At 42.4% G+C, this 24678-nt stretch overlaps 1 long non-coding RNA gene across 1 annotated transcript; it reads left to right on the top strand.

Moving 5' to 3' along the window:
* Positions 1–9930: 9930 nt before the first annotated feature.
* Positions 9931–23134, top strand: LOC140624429 (uncharacterized). The gene is made up of 3 exons (XR_012023908.1): positions 9931–10157; positions 10747–11300; positions 23003–23134. It is a non-coding gene; the product is annotated as an uncharacterized lncRNA (long non-coding RNA).
* Positions 23135–24678: the final 1544 nt, after the last annotated feature.

The raw sequence follows: 24678 nt of genomic DNA, 5'->3' as shown, positions 1-24678 counted from the left end.
AGAAGAGGGGAGGATATAGGCTGCTGGCACACCATGAGGGTAGGAACAGTATCTATGGAATTCAGATGACTTATTTGGTTTCTTCTTGCCTATTTGTGATTGATAATGAACAAGAGCAATGACTCTACCTGAGAAAGGTATGATCACCAGGAGCTCAGATTTCTCAGGAATGAAGATTAATTTACTAGGTAGCTGAGCAAGAGGGGGAGTTTAAAAAGGATAGTTGAGGAGGGAGAAAATAAGTATCAGTTATAGTCCTGGGATGGACTACAGCAATGAGGACTATAATTCAACTGGCTGACTTCCATCTTCTAAGTGTCTTCTCAGGAAGAGAGGCCTCCAGATCCTTGGATATTTTTGCAGAAGATTCATGCAGCACCGGGGGTAAACCACGACAATTTCTGAAATGTGCTGCTCTGTTTCCACTTCAAGAAAGGACTTGACAGTCTTAGGTTAGCTGACAGCCCCAATGTGTTAACTCCTCCAGGGTCCACCTCTGCTTCTGGGCTGAAATCACACTCCTTTTGGAGTGTTCACCAAGCAATGACTAAGCAAAGGGTGGTAACAATGGCATTGCCATTTCCATTCAATGCGGTTCCAGACCTTCTTTTTTGGGCTATGAGGTTTGTATCTTGGTTCGAGGCTCCTCTTGCCCATTTCTGCTTCTGCCTATTTCAGTCGCACGTGCCACTTCTCAACAAAACTTCTGTGTTTCCAGCTTTGCTTCAATGTCTCCTTCTTCCCAAAGTTGCTAAGCCCAGGTCTCTGTCTGCTTCACCTTCTAGTCATCTGTAACTGGTTGAATAAATTAGGTATGGATCTACTCAGCAGAACTAATGTCCACAGAACACATTTTGAAAATTGCTAGAGTAGATGCTCTCTCTCACTGCTTCTTTCCAGTCTAGGGATTTTAAGGATTTATCTATAACTAATGTCCTAGAGTCAAGGGGAGAAGGTGTAGGAGATCTCAAAATACACCATCCTACTCTCCTGGCTCAAACACCACTAAAGGGATACTTTATTTTCTTTTGGCTTCTCTTGCTTAAAGTTTCCATGATAGGAGACTCCAGATTAAATGTGAGAAAAACTATATGCAGCAAGACAGTAGTCCTGAAATCAAACCAGAACCAATAATAGAGATTTCAATAAACTATTATTGAAGCACAGTATAAAGAAGAAGAAACTCTGAGAGTGGGTTAGATACTAATATGGGCAAGGTTTAGATCCTGGAGGGTCTTACATGCTTTGCCGCAATGACTTCCCAGCCCAAAAGGGGTGAATTGGGCACAGGGGGGACTATTTAAAAAGCCATTTCATTAAACCAGGGAATAAAATATGGTTGTCTGATGAGAGTAGAAGTGAGAATAAGGAGAAAGGGTGGGATATGAGGATTGCTGAAGAGTCAAACAGCAAAATTAATGGCCAGCGAAATAGCAATTGGATGTGATGGGACTGAACGGGGTGTGAACGAGAGACAATAGTGTATCCCAGGTTCAGGTGTGGGGTGTATAACAAGAGAAGGCTGACCGCACAGACATTAAGTGGGGTTTACACCATGTTAATTTTGAGGGACCCCTGTTATATCTTGGTGAAGACAGCAATGGGGAAAATGGATAATAGCTATGTTCTTGTAGGCTCTGACCCTCCAGAGCAACTGGTATGTGGTATTCTTTGGGTTCATACCTGACTGTAGTTATAATATGTTTGGGCCTTTCCCCCACAATTGGCTTGGCATTGACACCCTGTATATATGTGTATTCCCCCCCGATTTGAAACACATTTCCCAGCTTTTCTTAGGAGCACCACAGAATTGGATGAAATGAAGCAGTTCACAGATGGGGGGGTTGGGAGGAGGTATAAATGTACTTCATTTATAAGGAGGCCCAAATGCCTTCTTAGAATTAAAGCCAATTTTCTGTGCATTTTAATTTAATCAACCATTCCAAGTGTTAGTACATGGACAGCTGCCCCTCAATTAGATGTGCTCATACGTGCTTTTTGAATTGAACTAGACTTTGCAGACAACTTAAACAAAGTTAGTTTTTTTTTTTTATCTCATTGATGGAATATTTATTTAAAGGTTTTCTAATTTGTCCTTTTATCTATTTTAAGGATCTTCATAGACATCACTGCTGCTCACTGTTTACATAGCTTCTATTGAGCAATTCCATTGGAGTTTACCACCACAAAGGATAGTGCATTTCACTGGGTAACTATAGTTATTAGAAAGGTTTCCTTAGTTTGAACCAAGGCTGCCACCCTGCCATGTTTAGTGGTTGTTCCCATTTCTTCTCTCTTACTTCTAACCTTGTGTCTCACGTCTGAAGCCAGTCCACCTTTACTCTTCAATCATCTGCCATCAAGGTCAAGTATCTCTCATTTCTTCATTGTCTTTGTTAATTGACTTTCAGTTGTCAACACCTATGTCTTCAATTTAGCCAGTCTTTATTTTTTAATGTCTAAATGTTCCTAGTTTTAATAATAAGTCTCCTTCTTTAATTTTTTGATCAATTATATTGAGACATATTTTATATAAAAGTTCCCCATTTAAATATACGTATATATATTACAACGAGGTTTGACAAGTATACACACTCACGTCAGCAAAACCACAATCAAAATTCTGATCACCACCATTGTCCCAAAAGGTTCCCTAGGGCCCATCTGCTATCAGTCACCTCTAACTTCTGGCTGAGGTAATGACTGATCTGCTTTCTATTCCTACAAAAACAGGAAATAGTTTTGCCTGTTGTGAACTTCATATCAAAGGAATCATTCATTATTACACACCCTTTTGTGCTTTGCTTTTGTTCAACATGTTTCTCAGATTCAGGTGTAATGGTTATCAATGGTTCTTTCCCTTTTATTTCTGAATAGTATTCCATTGGACTGTAACGCAACTTATAAATAATTCACCTGTTAGTGGATATTTGCAGATAGATATGAGTGGTTTCTACCATGAGACTATTATGAGTAGAGCTGCTACGAGCATTTATGTACAAGATTTGGTGTGAACATATGCTTCCTTTCTCTATTTATTTAAACATCGAGGATTAAAACTGCACAATCATCCTCTGATTTTTAAAATACAGGAGCAGGCTATTAAATTATACCTTTTCTAACTACAAGACAATCTTTATCCAAGAGATGTCTAAAACTACTTTCCTAGACATATGGTAGAAGTACCCATATAAACATTCTATTCACTAAAGCACACAATTCTGAAATTAGACAGACCTGGGTGTGATGCTCAGCTCTGCCACTGATTAAGTACAATACTTGGCAAGTTACTTAATTTCTCTAAACCTTAGTTCTTCCATCCGCAAAATGGAGACAACAGAAACATCTGCCTCATAGTTTATCGTAAGCACCTAGTGAGATTCGAAAAAATAAAAAAAAATAAATGTGAAGCGTTTATCCCAACGGCTAACACAGTAAATAATAAATGGCTAAACATATACAATAAAGTAAGACTCAGAGTATCTTACAAAACGGGCTGTCCACCGAACAATGTGTGAAATATGGAGGCTGGCCTTCACACTGAAGAATGACATATACTATTAAATATATTATATTTAGTAATATATGAAAAACATTATTTTTCATGTCAGTTGGGTGCCCAAGTCTTGGTTTCTACTCAGGTCATGATCTCAGGGTTATGAGATTTGAGTCCCTCATTGGGCTGCACAAATAGCACGGAGTCTGCTTGAGAGTCTCTCTCTCCCTCTCCCTTTGTCCCTCCTTCCCCATACGTGCACATGCTTTTTCTCTCTTAAGCAAATAAATAAATCTTAAAAGGTTAAAACATCACTTGTAAAAAAAAATATTTGTCAAAGGCAAGGAGGTTAGGAGGCATAGTAGCATTTATACAATGAAACACACATGTCTACGTATGAAATAAGGTTTTCTTTTTCTTCTCCCTCAAGAAACATTACTCCACTGGAAGTTTCCTATTTGAGTCCTAATAAAATATCTCACATTACAGAGCACTTTCTCAATTACTGTAGCTTGAACAAAGCACCGCACATTAGCCTGAAAGGACCTCAATCAATACTAGTTTGGACTGCTTAAAGAGGTCACTGGCAGAACCAGCTGAAAAAAAAAAAAAAAGAAAGGCAAGGGAATTTAACACAATTTAGCAATTATTCCTGGGGCTCTTACTCATAATTGGAAGCTTAGATGCTGCTGTAAACAAGCCTCTTAAAGATGACTTTTAAAAAGAAATAGAGAAAGTAGTCACAGTGTGGAGGTCGGGAACACAAGCTAAGAGGAAGAATGGAGAAACAGACAACAGAGGAGCATGGATTACAGGAGCGTCAGCGGGGGCACGTGGTGTCCTCACGCGGGGCCTCGAAATCTCTGTTCTTTAGGTGACTTTGATGAAAGGGAAAATTAAGCGCCCTGGAGAACTGGGTTCAATGACATAAAAACACTGATCTTGGAGAAGGATGGGATGAGTTTGACGTTCATTTGAATGATAAAAGAATCTGTAACCAAATTAGTTCATTCTGGTAACTTCGGTCGATGTTTGACATCTCTATGGATTTTCAACATTACAACAACAGAAGATCGATCGACTTATATTTGGGCATATCGGCTACTGCTGATCCTGCCCTAGTAAAAGTAAATGTGTGAAAAACCTCAGCAGGTTCAAGCCTGTGAATTAGAGACCACGGAGTCTTTTTTCAAAGAGATGGGAGCTGTCTCTCCGCAGGCTATGACTTTGATCATATGGAATCCATTGCCAATTGAAGTGAGCAATGCCAGACAGTGTGTTTTCTAGTTTAAAGAAAGTATCCATTTTGTTAGCAGCAGGAGAGAGTGGGAAATTACCCATGAACAATGCTGTATTTTGCAGCCTGGGGCAGAAGTGGTGAATAAAGTGGGGATTAAATTGCCAGCAGCACTACTCTTTCAAGGCTTCAGAAATTATTGCAGTACTTTGATAATACATTCAAACCGTAAACCGCTGCAAATGTCAAAGGTGTCCCCCACACCCTACTGGTGTGTGTGTGTGTGTGTGTGTGTCTGTGTGTATTTGTGTATACGTTTGCATATGTCCTCATACTCACATAGTTTTGATTATACAGTCTTTAGGATTATAGTCTTCAAGAGAGAAAGAGCACATTGTTGGCATAATTTAAGGCCCTTTGTATCATGACTTAGAATCATAAGTTGAAACTTTTGCCCAGATAAAAGAATTTTTAAAGTGATCACATATCCCAAACTGGTAAGTACCTTCTAGTCAAGAGTACAGTGTTGGGCAGCCCGGGTGGCTCAGCGGTTTAGCACCGCCTTCTGCCCGGGGTGTGACCCTGGAGACGTGGAATCCAGTTCTGTGTCGGGCTCCCTGCATGGGGCCTGCTCCTCCCTCTGCCTGTGTCTCTGCCTCTCTCTCTCTGTGTCTCTCATGAATAAATAAATAAAATCTTAAAAAAAAAAAAAAAAAAAGAGTGCAGTGTCTTGGTGAGGTTGTTAAAATTATTGCCAAGCATGAGCACGCGTGCCAAAAGCAATTATAGTAGAATCTCAATTTGGAAACCTCAAGTTAATTGTGAAAATGTGTGCCAGATATTGCCTTAAGGTGACTGACCCTAGGTTATCTCAATTTAGAAGATTCTTAGATGCCATTCTTAAAACCATTAGGTATTATTCTCTTTGAATTAGAGATAAAAGAACTATTGGGACTTCATCAAGATAAGAAGCTTCTGCACAGCAAAGGATACAGTCAACAAAACTCAAAGACAACCTACAGAATGGGAGAAGATATTTGCAAATGACATATCAGATAAAGGGCTAGTTTCCAAGATCTGTAAAGAACTTATTAAACTCAACACCAAAGAAACAAACAATCCAATCATGAAATGGGCAAAAGACATGAACAGAAATCTCACAGAGGAAGACATAGACATGGCCAACACGCATATGAGAAAATGCTCTGCATCACTTGCCATCAGGGAAATACAAATCAAAACCACAATGAGATACCACCTCACACCAGTGAGAATGTGGAAAATTAACAAGACGGGAAACCACAAATGTTGGAGAGGATGCGGAGAAAAGGGAACCCTCTTACACTGTTGGTGGGAATGTGAACTGGTGCAGCCACTCTGGAAAACTGTGTGGAGGTTCCTCAAACAGTTAAAAATAGAGCTGCCCTACGACCCAGCAATTGCATTGTTGGGGATTTACCCCAAAGATACAGATGCAGTGAAACGCCGGGACACCTGCACCCCGATGTTTCTAGCAGCAATGGCCACAATAGCCAAGCTGTGGAAGGAGCCTCAGTGTCCATCGAAAGATGATGGATAAAGAAGATGTGGTTTATGTATACAATGGAATATTACTCAGCCATGGAGATGACAAATACCCACCATTTGCTTCGACGTGGATGGAACTGGAGGGTATTATGCTGAGTGAAGTAAGTCAATCGGAGAAGGACAAACATATGGTCTCATTCATTTGGGGAATATAAATAATAGTGAAAGGGAATAGAGGCGAAGGGAGAAGAAATGGGTAGGAAATATCAGAAAGGGAAACAGAGCATAAAGACTCCTAACCCTGGGAAATGAACTAGGGGTGGTGGAAGGGGAGGAGAGTGGGGGGTGGGGGTGAATGGGTGAGAGGCACTGAGGGGGGCACTTGACGGGATGAGCACTGGGTGTTATTCTGTATGTTGGTAAATTGAACACCAATAAAAAATAAACTTATTAAAAAAATTAGAGATAAAGGACATCCATCTCAGGAGGGTGACTTATCCAAGGTCACACAGTTGTGGGCATTGGAATAAAAAGTCGGATCTGGATGTATCCAAAACCCTGCATTCTTTCAAATGGAATTGAGAAACAGTGTGTGAGAGACTTTATTCATTCCAGGACACTTTATTCTAGAGGCTGGAGTGGCTTTGAGCACATAGTAAGTGCTCGATAAATATTCTTGATTAATATTTATTCAGTGAAGGAGTAGCTGACATTGCGTCTCCAAATGTATATATCTCCCCTCTATCCCATATCTCCTCAAGGACATTCCTTTCTCATTAACTAGAATACACACACCACACACCAGACGGTTTGACTTTTTAAAAAATTGATTGGTTGGGCTGCTAGTCTAACAATCATACTCACTGAAGTGTCCCCTACCTGTCGAGACAATTTGACAGTGCAGGCAGCCCAACTTAAAATAAGGTACATCTCCTAAGGAATTGTCTGAAAATTAAATAAATATTAGAGTTTGTTTCAAATAAATGCAGGTCAATAAGGTCTATAATTTCTTCTGGATATACATAAAATAACCTAAGATAAGAGCAGAAAAGGTTCTTAGAGATCAGCTACCAACAGCCTTCCATTGGATTACAATAATGGCCTCCTCTGGTCTCCCTAAGTCCGGGCTTCCCCCCCACCCCCTCCACCCCCCAGTTCTCTCTTGTGGCTGTAGTCAAAGAGATTTTCTTAAAAATGCACGTAAGTTAATTTCAGTTTCCTCCTTGGGACATCAGTGGCACCTCATTTCCCTTATAATAAAGTCCTTCCCTTAGCCTACAAGGCTCTGAATGTCGTAGGAGAGATGAGCCAGGCCACACTCCCCGTGCTCCAGCCCCTGTGGTCAGCCTCTACACCTCAAACTCCATGCTTCAGTGTATCGCAGGATCTTTGCACACGCTGCCCCTTCCTCTTTTGGGATATCTCGCACTTCCACCTCACTAATCCTACTTGCCCTTCAGGTCTCAACAACAGGATCATGCTCTCAAATACAATTTCTCCGACCCCTATAGAAAATCAGGCTTGTTTGGTTTGCAGGCTCATAGACTCCTGGTCCTTCACTTCAGTCTGCTTATCTCAGTTTGTTTTTATAAATCCACCTTCACGAGCAGGGCACTAGTGTCGGTCTCCCCTATCAGATGGCCATTTTCATAAGGGCAGACACTGGTCCTGTTCTTGCTCACCTTTGTATCCCAGCTCAGGACTCACCACATAGTAGGTGCTCAATAAATATTTAAGCTAATCTGTTGGCACCAATCCTTAACCTTGGTTTCATGGCAGTACCTTGATGGAACTCTTTGTGGAAACACCCTGCAGCTGCCTCATGGGGACTAAGAACCAAAAGAGTGCACGCGTGCCAAGTTGGACCTAAACAACAATTGCACCGCAGTGGAGAGCCAGCACTGAGATGAGCAGCCATAAACATCGTGTTTCCTCATCATGCATCTTAAAGGTCTAATCCAAGAAGGTTGGAAATAGGACAGGAATTGGCATGTGGGACGAGCTGGGACATGAGAGTAATTACTAAAAATACAAGTTATCTGGGGGATGTGAAGTCTCACCCATTATTTTTGTAGAGGCGGCTGTGTGATAAAAACACCAGACTGACAGGCCCTAACACCTCAGGTTGGACTTCTTGAGACCGGGTTTTAAATCCTGTCTCTGCTCCTTACTTGCGACCTTAGACAAGTTCCTTAATATTTTTTGACCCTCAGTTTGATCATCTGGAAAATGGGGGTAGTAACAGTTCTGACTTTTTAAGGTCAGTTAGAGAATTAACTGAAGCCATTCATGCTAAGTGCCTGATAGGGCCTACCTCATGGTATGGGCTCAATAAATGCTATTTGCTATTACTAAAAAGCAATTTTGGGAAGATGCCATCTTACAATAGATCTTAGAAAAAGGAAGATGTAAGAGATGCCAAAATGCCAAAATTTCTTTAGAAATCAAGAAGACTGACAAGTAACATTGAGTAAATTCTTTTAATTTTTCCTCTCTGTGCTTTGGGGTAAAGAGCACCATTCTCTATAACACTGTGCTGTATAGAAACACAGATTAAGAATGATTGGAAAAAAAAAAAAGAATGATTGGTGCATCTCAGCATTTTTCAAACAATAGTTCAGGGATCTCTAGCCATTTAAGTTGAACTTGCAAAAAAAAAAAAAAAGAAAAAGAAAAAAGTCCATGGTCAGGAAAAAAAAAGTTCTCAAAATAAATATTAAAGGCTCTGAGAAATCTCACAACAAAAATCCTAACACACTCTGCTTAAATTACTTGATCACAGTACTCTTCCTTTGTTATCATAATTAGCATGCCAATGAGTGCACTTTGTGAATTGCTTCTGTATCCCATTCTTTTCCATTTGACAGATAAGGGAATTGGGCCAAAGAGAGAGGCCAGTTATATGTTTTCCCTAAATGTTATGTTTGAATTAGAAAGAAATATAGAGCTGTAAATATCCAAACATTTGGGAGAATGAGAAACTGCGTATCATGCAAAAACATTACTGATTCATTGGGGACTTAGTATTCTTACTTAATAAAAATCCCTACTTTTGATTTTTTTTAAGGTTGGTCATGTATATGACATTGGAAAGGGATACAATAAAGATGTATTTTTTAGCCCAAACTCTCTTTAGAATTTCATCATATAATTTTGTCAAGATTTAGATACGCTGGAGTTCTGACACAGGTTACTGTGTGTAAAAACAACAACAACAACAACAAACCCACAAATTTCTCTTCCTAGTTTCTCTTTATAATGAATCAGATGAGTGACACCTGGGGGTTTGCATATCAGAGGGCACGGCAGATTATATTTTCCAAAAATGGTCGCAGCAATATTTGTAGCTATTTTTCCAGAGCCTTGCCACTTCCCATCAGCAGTTGGAGACTAGTTCTCTGTCCCTTGAATCTCAGCGGGGAGGGACTGATCTTCCTTCCATCCCAGAGTCCAGCGTCAACTGGTCTTCCTCCCAGGGTGCTCGCCACGGCCGCATGAACACGTGCAAATGTTCCATCTGATTGTTGACATGGTCTCATAAAGAAAGTCTCGGACCACAGCCAATACTATGATGCAGTGCCAGGTGTCATACGCGATTCAGATGTCATAAACTCCTAGATGTCATATTTGATTACAGGCATTATCAGCTGGATATGTAAGCGACCAAGCTTTTTAGGTGGATCCTAGCCCTAGCCTTCAAGGTTCTGGTATCGTTGCGCTGAAACGACCCCTCCTAGCTGTGACCTGTCTCTGAAGCACATATCTATAAGAATGATAAAAAGTTGTTTTACACTCTTAATTTCTATAAAGTAACCATAGCAACCGGAACAGGGAATAATATGAAAAGGGGAAGGAGAGCACCGACTTTGAATCTACGCCTCCTGTGTTCCTTTAGAGGTACTCCCAATTTATTAACCCACTCGAATGACATAAATCTTACCTCTTTCGTGTCAGGCATCCTTTAAGTGTATTTTATTTAACTATCACAACTCTTTGGGGATAGTACAGTAGCTCCATTTTCAGGTAAGAAATTTTACATTGCGTGCCCTTCATTAGCCAGTGTCGCTACAAATTCAGTGCCCAGTATATACAGGGAGGGAGCCCATGTTTCTTGGTCATTCATAATATAGTAGATTTCTTGAAAATCCCCATTCTGTTGGCAACGATTGCCACGCACCCTGCTCAAATGCGTCTCCATAATGTGCGCCCCATAGAAGTCACTGTTTCCAGAGAAGACTTGGTGTTTCTGTTCATCTCCCCAAACATGCACTGTTGTTAACTCGAGAGAAGTTGGTCATAGCATCCAGCCGGGGGTGGTGCTTCTGCGCAATGTCACTGTACTTCAAGTCACAGCCCCATTTCACACCTAAATGGCTCCACTTAATAGCACCGTGGGCCTGACTTACCTTAATCTCAAGATATAACCTCACCTCCCCTCACCTGTGGATTATGTTCCTCAGGCTTATCATGATTCTCTCTCTTCCAGATGTGGCAGGCCAACCATCTTGGACCTTATCCCTCCAACGCCTTTACTCTTTTGGTTTGATTCACTCCATTTGTTCGATACTCATTTGTGAAATGCCTCCTATGTCTTGGTGTATTGGTAGAAAACAGTACATCTCTCAACCTGTGGGCATCATTCCTTGAAGCATATGCTCTCTTGACTCACTCTAGTTCCAGCGTGGTGCCAAAACAGACTGTGTTTCTCCCCTGAGTCAAACTGAGCACCCAAAGAACTAACTGAGAGACACCCTGCAACGTTTTAGAACAGAAAATATGGGACGCAAGTCATATTTCACATCAAACTGCCTTTTATCAGCTGTGATTCCTGAAATACGTTACTTAACCTCACTTGGTCTCAGGGTCTCCACAGATAAACCAGGAGTGATAACTTTTTCTCATGAAGATGAAGGGAGAATTAGATGAGAGCATCTGTGCAATGGGTATAATTTGGTTCCTAGCGTATGTCAAGCACTCAGCACCTGCTCGGGATGATGACGGCCGTCCTTCTTCATGTGCAACTTCCCCTGGGCCCTCAAGGTGAGTCTTGAGTCAGGCATCACTTTCTCCCATTTTTCACCCTCTTCTGGGGCCACTCCTACACTTGGCTTTAGGTCTTCCAGTTTTTCTCGGTGACACATTTCCTTTGTGGTGTCAGCTTCAGTGGTCTTCTTTTCAGCTTTACATGCCATTCCACAGGAGACAGGTACTACAGAGTCAGTGACCTGCAAACGGGGGCGGCCCAGCAGATGGAACCTGCTCAAATGCGGGCACATCCGAGCAGGTGCAAAGTGAGGCTGGATGCAGTGGGGCCCAGGGAGGAGGGCTAAAGGGCTCTTGGTATCCTCTAGTCCCTAGAGGAGGAGGGAGCCTATTGCTGAAAACCACGGGTGTAGGTAATTTAATTTTCTCCTCCAAAAACATTCAAACAGCGACATTGAAGGGTCTAAGGTCATAGCTTCTGGAGACTGTGATCACATACTATTTGTGTCCATTCAAATTCCACCTCTTGCTGGTCACTGGTTCTATTATCTTTGGCAAGCAACCCAGCCGCTCCTAGCCTTGGTCTCTGCTGGCAGAAGAGTCACACCAGCCACTTGGGAATATTGTGTAGGTTGAGTTAATGCCCGCAAAGTGCTTAGCACGGTCCTGGCACATCCCAAGCATTTCTACTGTTCGTGCGCATCTGACGCCCTGCCATACCACCTCAGGGCCTTCGCCAGTCCCACAGAGGTGTCTGCGGTGCCAGCAGCAGATATCTACTCAGCTGTGGGTTCAGCTGTGGCCATCTGGCAGGCAGGGTCTGGGAGTGCTGGAGAGTGAGGTGGCTTCTGCGTGGGGATCAGCAGCATCTGCTTCTGGGAGGGAAGCTTTCCATGCCCCCTGGCATGTGCTCCTCTCATAAATTCTCCCAGAAATGGGGACGCAGCTGAGCCCCGCCATTTGTGGAAGCAGGCACCCTCCATTTCTCTCTGCTTCATCTGCTTGGAGCTAGGGCCTCAGCACGGCTTGGCTTGACATGTGGCTGCTGGCTCGTAATGGCTCTCCCAGCAGAGTCCCTGCAGGCATCACTGCCACAGCTCCTGGAGGACAAGGGAGCCTATTGCTAAAAGATAAGCCATAGAGAGACCAGTGTTTATTTAAACAGGTGTAGGTGATTTAATCTGTCTCTCTAAAAACATTTAATGACTCCTGTGGTATGCAGAGTGGCTTGCGGAACGTGTCCATGCCCTAATCCCTGAACATGTGAATATGTTACCTTGATAGCACCAGACACTTTGTTGATAGAATTAAGGTTACTTTGAATTTTGAAACGGTGAGGTAACCTGGATTCTCCACGTGGCTCCGAGCTAATTACATCAATCTTTTAAAAATGGTGAATTTTCTCTAGCCGGAGCTAGAGGTTTGTAGAAGAAAGGAAAGTCAGGGTGATTCAGCGCATGAGAGGGACTTGGCACCTCGTGCTGGAGGTGGTTGTTTGGAAAGCCAGAGAAAAACTGCAGATATCATCATGGAGCCAAGACAAGACGCCCCCCCCACCCCCACCCCCCGATAATACCAAGGAAACAGGGATTGCCGTTCTACAACCTCAAAGACTTTGATTCAGCCAACAACCTGGATGCACTCAAAGATAGATCATTCTCTGGTACCTGCCGGTAAGAACCCAGCCCAGGTGACACTGCCTTGTCCTTGCAAAACCCTACGCAGGAGACCTAACCAAGTCCACCTGAACTTCTGACTGACACAACTGTGGGATCACAAATGTGAGTTGTCCTAAGCCACCAAGTTTATGGTAATTTGTTACAGCCCCAAGGGGAACAAATGCAACTTAAAAATTAAATTTCACATTCTTTAAGACGGTGTTAAGAAGGCCTGTCCTGGTCTAGCTCTGATTTTCTCGATTGCTTCATTCCATACTATTCTCTGCAATGTCAAACTTCTCCCCAAATCACCCCCTCTGACTGCCATTCTTTAGCTCTGACTTTTAATGAGGATGCTCTTGGAATTCAGGAGACAAAGTTCCTCACCGGACAGGACGTTGTCCCATGCATCGCAAAACTTTCAGTGTCCTTGACTCCTTGGGTGTTAAATACCAGCGGTGTGGCCCAGTCATTGTGACAACCACAACCACCACAGCAAAACCTTGTGGGGCCCTCAATTTGAGCACCACTGGAAGCAGTACATAAATATTCCACGAGGATTGTTTGAACAACTACTGAACTCCAGGAAGTCTTGTAATACTGGATAATCTGAGTGAACAAAACAGAGCTCCTGCCTTGAAGGGAGTTACACTGTGGTAGATTTAAAAAATAATGATAATAATTATATACATATATAAAAAATAACAAAAAATTATATATATATATATAGAGAGAGAGAGAGAGCAACAGATGAACACTTCTAGCAGTTTTAAATGCTATGGAGGATGGAACAGGGTTATAAGGTGGGGAGCAGAGGGGTGTAGTGTGTGCTTTTTCCAGAGGGATCAGAGAAGGCCTCTCTATGGATGTTGCATGGAGTTGATACCTCATGTTGAAAGGAGTAGCCACCTCAAGGGTAAGAGAAAGAAAATCCTGAGTAGAAGCATGAGTAGGTTCAGCGCCCTTGGAGGTAGGGAGAGCCTGGTGCCTTTGAAGGCCAGGAAAGTCCATGAAGCCGGACCAGGGTGAGTGATAGGAGAGAGAAGCATAAAGAGACGTGGGAGGCAGGTTGGGGCCAGATCTCCCAGGACATCGTAGGCCACGGTGGGACATTTGTATTTCATTCTGGTTTCAGTGGTGATCCATCAGGAGGGTTTTTGGTTTTTGGTAGACAATTTTTTATGCACAATGTCAAAGGGAAGTGGATGCAATAATCTAATAAGTTACCCTGCGTTAATGTAGTGACTCACCCTGCTTTCCCAGGCCAGTTGTGTCCCCATTTACTTTCTTCACTCCAGATTCCTCTGAAGCAAATCCCAGGCAGACTAATATATCATCTCTAAATATTCCTATTTTGAAATATTATTTTCATTTTTTTAAATTTTTAGATTATTTTGAGAGAGAGAGAGAGCATAATCATGGGTGGAGGGAGGGGTGGGGGGAGAGGGAGAGAGACAAGCTTAAGCAGGCTCCATGCCCAGAGTGGAGCCCAACCTGGGGCTCAATCTCATGACCCTGAGACCATGACCTGAGCCAAAATTGGGAGTCAGTTGCTTAACCAACTGAGCCACCCAGCCAGCCATCCCTATTTTGAAATATCCTAAATACAATTCCTTTTTAGGTACAAAATTAATGTCATTATTAAACCCTTAATGAACAAAAACTATGTCATGCCATCAACTCTACTGCAGGGGTTTAAGTAGGAGAATAAACTAGTCTGGCTTACCTGGTAGGGATGTCACCTTGGAATCCCCACAGAGGCTAGCACATGAGGCAAGGGGGCAGAGGCGGAGGCGGGGAGGCCGCTCAGGAGGCTGTGCAGTCGTGGAGGTCAGAAACGATCATGGACTGGCCATGGTGTTAGTGGTACGTGGAGACTCCTCAGATGTGAGCTGAGAAGGAGAAGGAGGAATTGAGGACGACTCCGGTGGCTTCGGTCCAAGTGACTAGGAGATCATGGTGACAACCGCGGACAAGGAAGGGGGGCTTGGGGGTGGGCGTATCAATGATACAATAGGCCCTGGCAGCACAGGCATTTCTCCATGCGTCACGCACATTCTTGTCTGCAATCCTCACTCCCATCTTCTACGCCGTTGCTTCAACCAATGCTACTGGACAATCTAGGCCAAGTTCACATGCCTTCTCTTCTTTGAGTCCTTCTAGATTCCTCCATTTAATCCTTGATGTTTTCCTGTCTATATCTAATTTTTAAAAAAACTTGATAAATGCATTTGGTTAAAAATCTTAAGTAATGGTGAAAGGCTTGTTACAGAAACCACCATGTCTACGTCCTGGCTCTGCTGTGCGTTAACTCTATGACCTCGGGCAACCTCCTTCCACTTGCTAAGCATTTCTCTTCAGCTACAAGATGCTCATTGATGGTTGGATAATACAAAATCTAATTAATACAAGGCTCCTCCATACCTATTTGGCCCTAGTCAGAGATGACGCACCGCAGCTGTCATTGTCATAGCTCTCACTGTTGTTAGGGCACATGCTCACGGAAGAGGGGAGAGCGGCATTCAACTGGGATGTGCCACTTGTCCCGGGCCCCAAAGGCAATGCAATGGACTGTGCAATCACTGTAAGGACGTACTTAGGGAAACAAACCACCAAGCTCTACACACTGTGAATAGCTCTTCAACCACACTGGGTGGAAGACTTGAACTTAATCCACTTCAGGTCTGAACAGTAAGAATAGTCATCACTTGAAGCTGTAGGCTTTCATATTAATCTAATTTATGTAAACAAGCTGCCTCTCCCGCTCCCTGACACACACGTCTACTCCCACACCCCAACACGCTCGGCAATGTGGAGGTGTATTTGACCTATCTGCACAGTCATTGAGGCTTTGGTTAGATATTATTTAAGAGTCCAAGAGAAATCTCGGAATTATACCACGCAGACATTTCTATCACAGCCACCCATAAATCCTAATTAGGCAGCTGGTAGCCGAGCTGCAAGAAGAAGCTCGGTTTCTGTTTGTTCCCAGTGTCTCATTAATGACATGCCTTCACAATGGGTTACAGATGGAGATGATGTCTCCAAACAGGATTGTTAGCAGATGGGTGGAGAACGGGGGTCACAGGTTACTCTTTCCTCTGCTGCAAACTTATGCAAAGGCAGGAGGCTGGGGCCCAACCTACGACTGGAAGCTGGGACACCCAGACAGCAGCTCACTTCCCCTCTCTCAACACTGATTTCTGACTCAGACTTGATTTTGAATCCAGACTTTAATACTGACTACTTCAGAACGTTGGCAATGCTTCTGGACCTCGCCAAGCTTTCAGAATTTTCTATTATGGAAAAAGTGAGGAGGATGTTGCATCCCAGGTGCTATTTTTATAAAGACCAAGCAATACAATGGGAAGCACTTAGCACAGTGTCTGGAGCACCATTTTGTAAATGAAAGCAAATTCTGACTATTTTTCCTTCCCCATTCCAGCCTTTCTTCTGTGCCTATAAACAAAGGAGCCTGATGCCAACAGAATATTATTTGACAAGAGAACCCTGTGGTATGAACAAATGAAGTCATACACACCCACTTCTCTTTCTGAAACTAACTTTGCTATTTTGTAACTTAAAAGTCATTCTAGAACACTAGCGTCTGAGCGGCCGACTTAAGCTGTCAAATGAGTACCCACGAGTCAATGTGGAAGTTAAAAATCAAAGATGGAGGCAGTGAAAAAAGACAGGAAACCATATCCTAAATTGATCATAAACTGGAAAAGAACATTCCACTAGAGCACTTGACACCCCTACTAGACAAACACTCGACTCCTGCCTTCCTGAGTTAGTCCCACCATCGTTTTGCAGTTGGTGTAGGAGGAAGTGAAGATGCCGAGGGCCTGAAGTCATGTAGATAAAGCGCTGAAAGTGGCCTTGGGATCCAGGTGTGACATAGTCAAGAGAGCAAGTGCTCTTCCACTCTCCGGAGCTGGCTCCCTTCTAATGATGTGCCATTCTGTATTAATTACCAGCATTTCCTTGGCCTGAGTCTTTTATGTTATTAATTAACTAATTAGCAAATAACTAATTCCATGAACTCTGGAGTTCCGGCTATGAGTTGGACGCTTCCATGCCCTTTGGGAGCTCCTGATGAAGGGGAGTGCTATGAACAAACGGACTCAGATCAAGCAAGCCTACAAGATGAGATGACCCAATTGTGTCTGATGGGTGGGACTCTGGGGTAGTTTTGGGAAGAGGTTATGCTTTTACTGCATTCAGAGGGATGACCCGCCAGCCAATGAGCCACAGAAGAAACAGACCTCCTATTTTTCCATAGAGAGAATCAGACTCGAGGAAGGAAAGTTCTACAGGACATTATCAGTCCTTTTCTTTTTTTTTTTTTTTTACACTGAAACTCTTTGATATCAATAGTATTATTTTCCTCCACAGAGTATCTGTTTCATGAAAAACTTAAAGAAAAGAAAAATTCTCCCAATTCGATTTCCTAGTAATAGTTACCTTTAACATTTTGGCGATTTTCTGTCTGTGGTTTTCTTTGTGCGTATGTGTATGTATCCACATGCACTACAGGTTAGCCACCTCACGCAAAATTAAACTCATTCAGAATCTGACTTTACCACGATTCTTTCTCAGGGGTCTTCAGTCATCAGTATTTATTGTCAAAACCATTCTTTCAGGTGTCCTCATTATAATATCATTATCACAGTTGATTAAACATTCCTGTCTGTGAATTGGACAGTATGTACTTAGTCCCAGGTGGGGCTGTACGTCACTGAGGCAAGGACCTCACCCAATCAAAGATGCATCTCCTCCTTTGCCATCACATCCCAGCACCTCACTCACGGTCTTCCTTGTGGTAGGCACCCACTGACTGTTTGCTAACTGACAGTAGTTGGGTATTAACACTAGTTTATTTTTGTTTACATGAGTACACATACATATACACAGTCACAGTCCTACAGGGAAAAATTTTCAACCCAAATCTTAGTCTGGCTTTTTATTTTTTATTTTTTTAAGTTAATTTACTAGAAGTGGATTTTTTGGATCAAAGGCCAAGGTAAACTTACAATCCTTTGATACGTGTTGCCAAATTTGCATTGCACTGAGGCTGTAAACATTTTTTCCTCCTACCACTAATGTATGACAAAGTCCTCTCCCTGTACTCCTGCCAACAGTGAGTATTATTTATTTTTTAATCCTTGCTAATTAGAGAGGTAGGAAATGGTATCTTATTTCATTAATGAGTAGTAAGGCTGAACATTTGCTTATGGGTTTATAGTCATTTGTAGCTCCTCAGTGAATTCTATTCTTTTTCCTTTTCTTTTTTTATGTGACTTTGAGTCCTGGGTTATGAATATTAATATGAACAGAACTGTGCCTGATATATAGTTACGTTTTATAGAGAATATATATTTCATTATATGTATATTTGTGTGTATATATGTACCTGTGTGTGTGTGTAGCTATATATCAGCTAGTAGATACACGTTAGCTACTGAGAAAAGCCAAGCTTGTGAATCATTGTGTGCATGGATAAGTTTTAAATAAGGATATAGTGATATAATGCATGCAAGCCCCTGAAATATGGACATATTTTCAGTTGTGAGAGAGAAATACTACATAGGGTGGGAGGCATATAGGATTGCAATTAAGAGCATATGCTCTGGGTCAAGACTTCTTGGGCTCAAATCCTGACCCCTCTACTTAGTTATAAGGTATTGGTAAATAAACTGACTTCAGTAAATCTGTTACTTGATCAAGGGAAAGGGGATGGATTATGCCACTGACTTTATGCTGGTGTGACAAGGATCCAAGGTTTTAATACCTAAGAGTACACAGAAATTGCTGACACACAGTAAGTGTTCTATTTTGGTTAGCTTGAGAAGTAAACAAACAGGTTAGGCATCCCTAGCAGTAATTATACAAAGGAAGTGCACAGCTTTGTGGGATGGAGAATGTTACCAATGGAATGGGGATTGGGATAAAAGTAAGGATTAGAGAAGATGATTAAGGAAGATATCTCTGTGAAGCGGCTGGATGAGGAGAAAAGCAGGCGAACAGTGGGGAAAAGGAATGGTCAGATGTAGGAAACAGTATGTGCAAATGCCCTGCCATGGAAGGAAATAAAAGGAGATCGGATGAGGGGAGTAAATGAGCAGGAAAGTGGGGCAACATTAAATAGAAAAAGTGGGTGGAAGCCAGACTATTCAGGGCCTTATGGACCATCATCAAAATTTTCTGATGCAATTTTATTTAGTAAAAGGATAAAATTAAGTAAGAACTTAATTTAAGTAAGAAAGTTACTTTGCAGGTAGCAAGTGGCGACTTTCTTTAAGTAAGAAAGTTCGACTTTTAGGGGAGATACATAGATGATGCTTTGAACTGAACTTACTGTACATATTTGTAGTGAGATGAAGGACTGCATTTTAACACCAATACTCATGGATTTCTTTCAAGTCCTCATGAAGACGCAATCTTGGTTGTGAACTCTCTCTGCAGAGAAGAACTCTAACCACTTGTAGGCAAGCAGGAAGCCTTCCAACCCCTAGTCTACTGGGAGAGCGTTTGTGCTGCCATTGGTCCCCTCGTTGCAGGGATCTTTTTCACATTTTCCTCTGGCACTAAGAGTTTGCTCCCTGTCCACAACTTGGCCCAACTTTATTCTCAGTCATTGGGACTATATCTTTTTTATATTGGCTGTTTTAGGTCATTAGAATCCAAAGGCAGGAGCAAGAAGGTTGGGTCACCATCAAGGTTAATCATAACAGAAAGAAGACAGAACAAAACAAAAACATTGTTTGGGAACAGATGTGTGTTTGAGGAGGCTCAGCCCTAACCAGCTTCCTCTGCTAAACCCATATTTCAGTAAGCTTGGAAGGATGGCTTCTCATTTCTTCTTTAATCTCATTTGTTGTGCTGGCCAGCAAGTGGATAATATAATACTTTCATCTTTATACCAGGATTTGAGAGAGATATTAATCAGTATATTTCTCCTTCAATCCTGGAACATCTGTGTAACAGAAATATTAATTGACGTCTTCTGAAAGACTTGCCATTCCAATAATACATCCACTAAGGCAATCAAGTAATATTGCTAATGCTTATGTTATATTTAAAAAAAAAACATGAGTGACCTATGAAATATGTAGAATAATCTATTGACCATAATACATGTAGTGTGTTAATTTTCACTGTCAATTTATAGTCAACTGTAAAATGTTTGAAAATACAACTTAAGAAGGCAATAATGCAAGAACAACAGAAAGAACTCAGACCTTTCACTCAGATCCACTGGGTTTGAACCCTACTGTCGCCACTTGCTACCTGCAAAGAATTTGAATGTCTCATTTTCCTTTATTCTCTCTCCCTGGGGTCCTCATATAATTTCAAATGAAGTTATTGTCAATGCCTCATTTTGGTATTGCCCTAAATAAATATCACTGAATTCATACTTATTGAGTGGTCATTGTTCACACATTACTCCTTCAAACCTCACAATAATCCCAGGAGGTTGGTTTTATTTTCAAAGAAGGAAACTGATACTAGATGCCTGGCCCTAAAGAATCAGGGTTGAACTCAGGTCTGGTAATATCCAAATTTCAGGAATCTGCCAATCCGAAGAGCTGACCTGCATATGAAGCAGTCCCCCCCGCCCTAATGCCTACAAACTCCTGCTAGCCTTTCTTCGGGACCAGAAATCAATCTTTAGCAAACCAGGATGACTGCTCATACACCTAGAAGAGATGTCCACTCTCAAATGCCCCCCTTCCAAGAGGATACGACTCAGAGGACCATGCTTTTTGCACTCAAAGAAGACAGACATTGAACCCAGCTTTTCCCCTCTTTCTGGGTGTTGCCCACACCTAAGGAACTGTGAGATCCTGACATGTGTCTCTGTGGCTTTAAAGGTCTGTCATCACTGTTACATTCAGGTGCATATAGTCTCTAGGATGGATTAATAACCCACCTATCCCCAATATTTTCCCCTCAGGAGGATCACTGTCACTGTCCTCAGGGGGACCTCTGCAATGCAGAGCTGGTATGTCCCCTCTTATAAAGCTGGCCTTCCTCCACAAGTGATCCCAAACTTACACACCCAGAGGCCTGGTGTTCTGTACTCCAGCTCCTCCTCCCCGTCCAAGTCTTCCTCCTCCCTAGCACTGTCCCCCTGAAGGGTCACAGCCTCTTGCTCTGTGCTTCGCCCGCCATACCTGTTCAATCCATATAGATGCGTCTTCCCTTAATCTCCAAATCCCACCTGTGCTGAAAGGTGTGCTCTGCACTCTATATGCTCTGCCTTCCACAACTGACTCCAGAATGAAGATTGAATGGAGATTTATCATTTTTTTCTCATTAAATGTGTTACTAATGATTTATATACATTTTTCTTTGATGTTAGACTACAAGGTCTCTTATGAAGAATGCTTGCCATTTCTCCAGAGATCGCTCATGGTATTCAGCACCTGACTGTGCACATGAAACATGTGTATGTATGTGTACACACACACACACACACACACACACACACACACAGAGTTAACCCTAAATGATTGAACTCATAACTGTAAGTTCTTCAAGGGCAGAGATTCCTATTGGAGAGTCCCTAGCACGAGGCCTGAACTTTCGACACCTACGAATTATTTAGCTTGGTAACTGCCTCCTAATATTCCTTTGGGATGAGGGTGGATGCCCCTTGGTTTGCTGCAATGTCTTTACGTGGGATTCCATCAATCAACATGTTCTGCTGCAGAATTTCAGTGATTATGTGACTGGCTCAGGAATGGATGGGTGATGCCACGAAAGTCAGTGATTCCCAGAGAGAATCTGAGCCTCGTGTCTTAACAGAGACGTGATGGTAAACCCTTTCTAACCATTACAGGAGATCATCTCCCATTGCGGACTTAACACAGGAGAACCAGAGCTGCAACACAGAGGGGAAACAATCCCATTCCGATTATACCAGTTGTGTCCAGTCACATCCAAACTTGAATGCAGCCAGTTCTCCCCCTCATGCTTAATTTACTTGAAGAAAAAAAAAAAAAAAGAGTTCTCCTCTCTGCTCAAACCAGTTTGAGTTTAGTTTTCTGTCACTTGCCACCAACCCAATCTTATGTGTTAAATAGGTATTGGTTAATTTGTTGAAGAGATTCTCAAGGCAGTAAACAAAGCTGCATTGATGGCCCGTGGACGAACCCTGAACAAGGAGCCTTTGATATTGGAGAGAGGATCTGAATATTAATGCCAATGCTCCAGCGAGGGCAGTGAATCTTGGTTCTGACCTTCGGTAAAAGCTAAACAAACAAGACTCTATCAACTCCTCACAAGTTCCTGTCAAACAGCATTAAAAGCACAACGCTGCATAGCAATTGAGGTGCAGATCTTTTACAGCGTAGAACTGCCTATCGGTATATACAGGACACCCTGGGGTAAAGGCCAGAAGGAGGAATACAGGGTTAGAGGAAATAGTTATTTAAATGGTAGAGCTAAATGGCAAGCAAGAACAGCCTGGGTGGACCTGTGACAATGAGACACTGCTTATTATCTCTCTGTCTTTACTGCTGTATCTCAGCCTCAGTGAGCCCTTCTATAAAATGGGAATCATAAGCTAATACTTGTCAACTTTTAGCAAATCATGTGGCACCCTGGGTTCCCTAGTCCGGTGCTCAAACTTTGATGATAGCTCATCTCAACTCTCAACTCAGGATATACTCACAAGTTTCAGAAAACAATCCTTATTCTCACGATGCATAATACAGTCTCATATTTTTCATCCCAATGTGATTTTCTATTATTAAATATTCAAAATAAAGTATTCAATTATGGCTTATTTTTATTTTAAATTGACCATGATCCACTAGACTGATTTCATACCCATCAATGAGTCTTGACCCACAAATTGAAAAGCATTACTTGGACCAACATCTGGTATAGAAAACACTCCAGGTGAATGCCCACTGCATCTAAGCTGTGGTCCAGCATCCCTATAAAGTCTCCTACCCTAATGAACAAGGCTGCACCACAACTGGCTTTAAGTCATCCTTGGTCTCAGGCCTACAGCAGGGGTCAGCTCCCCCTGGGTTCCATGTCCCCTTCCCCCCGGACACACCTCTCACTGTCGCTCTGCTTCTCCAGGTCTTTCTTCTCACCTGCTTTGCTGCATGAGAGGCCTCACCCAAAGTGAAGAAATCGGAAGGCAATGAGAGGCTAAGGATCTCACAGCTTAGTTGGTCTAAGAATCTCTCAGGAGTTCTAAAATACTCTAGGATGCTTGAAGATTACATTTTGGTAAGTTTGGCAGGGGTTCTAGAGTCTGAATGGTTCACAAGCACCCAGGGGTTTTCCATGGAAGGGAAGGGGCACACAATGCTCGGATAAACACTGCCACTAAGAAAGAACACAAGATTACCCTAAACCCCATTTGAAGCTGGAGATGTGGAATCATGGCATTGATGGCCGGCAGCAAAAATGTGAAGGTTTCCTTAAAACTGAGGATTGAGGATGGGGAGGTAGAAGAAGCCGGTTGACTCTGTCTTCAGCATAAACAGAAAGTGGAATGGGAGAGACCACACACAAAGCAGTTCCCTGTCCACACACGCCCCCTCTTCCCCTTCAGCCCAGCTGGCTTACTTTGTTAAGCCGAACAGGTGGCTGCCTTTATTAAATGATACGGGGATACCGGGATGTGAAGAGGTGGCTGGGATGGGGGCAGTAAAAGCAATACAGCAGTCTTCAGTCTTGTTATTTTTAAATGTGGGTGTTCCATATGTCGGATCCTAGTGGGCGGCAGCTTCCCTGTACCCAGGGGAACTGTGTTCTGTATTTGCACCAGGAGGAGAGGCTTGCTGTTTCTTCATTATTTCTCCGAACTCCTGCAACTCTGTTCGAGTGAGAGCCTGTTGAGCATTCGTTAGAGTCAAGTTTGGAGAAATCACTCGAATAGCCAGAGCAGTAACTCAGTCACTGGAAACAGAGAAGAGCGAACTTGGCTTTCCACTCTTCATTCTCTGATTGGGACGGCCACTTAACTGCAGTTTACTGTGCTATGTCCTTTGGATGAGGTGGTTTCCAAAGTCCCCTCCAATACTAGAGTGTCTAGAAGTATGTGAGCTACTGGGATATAAACATAATTTACTTCAAAGCCTTAAGAAGAGATTGAGGAACACCAGCAATGTGTTGGAAATAAAATTTGGCCAGTGAGTCCCAAGGGTACAGGTGTCTGAGTCAGCCTGAGAAATAGCAACAGATGGAAGAAAAGAAAGTTGTGGGAGGGTGGCAAGAAACTCAGCTTGGGGCCAGGGCTGACTGAGATAAAAACCAAGCTCTCTAAGCTCTTAGCTGCATGGCCTAAGTGAGCCACTGAACTTCTCCAACTCAGATTCGTTATCTACAATATGGGAATAATACAGTCGTAAAGTGAAAAACGTACATATTCCTTGGGCCATGCATTCATTCACGTATTCACTCATTGAGCAAAATCAAGTATTTATTATGTCTTGTTTCTGAAGTAAGCATTGTTTGGTCCAATGAGGGAAGGTAGGTGAGCAAGTCTAGCTTAGTAGAATATATGATAAATTATTGCCTGCACTTCTATGCAGAATTTTCTTCCCCCGTAGCTTTCCTCGTAATGTTCCCTCATATATCCTCCTCGTCCTGAATCTCTACGTCTTATGATCACCTTTACAATAGAAACCTATGACTTCAGTATTCCTAATCTTATGCTTTCTTTTTCTCCTCCTCTCATATTTTTTTTTTCTTTGAGGAACTCCACTTTTCTTTGAGAAACCATTCTGCTCTCACTGCAAGTGGCC

Source organism: Canis lupus, chromosome 3, assembly GCF_048164855.1.
Source record: "Canis lupus baileyi chromosome 3, mCanLup2.hap1, whole genome shotgun sequence".
In the NCBI taxonomy this organism is placed as follows: Eukaryota; Metazoa; Chordata; class Mammalia; order Carnivora; family Canidae; genus Canis; species Canis lupus.
This window is presented reverse-complemented; position numbering and strand designations above follow the sequence as displayed.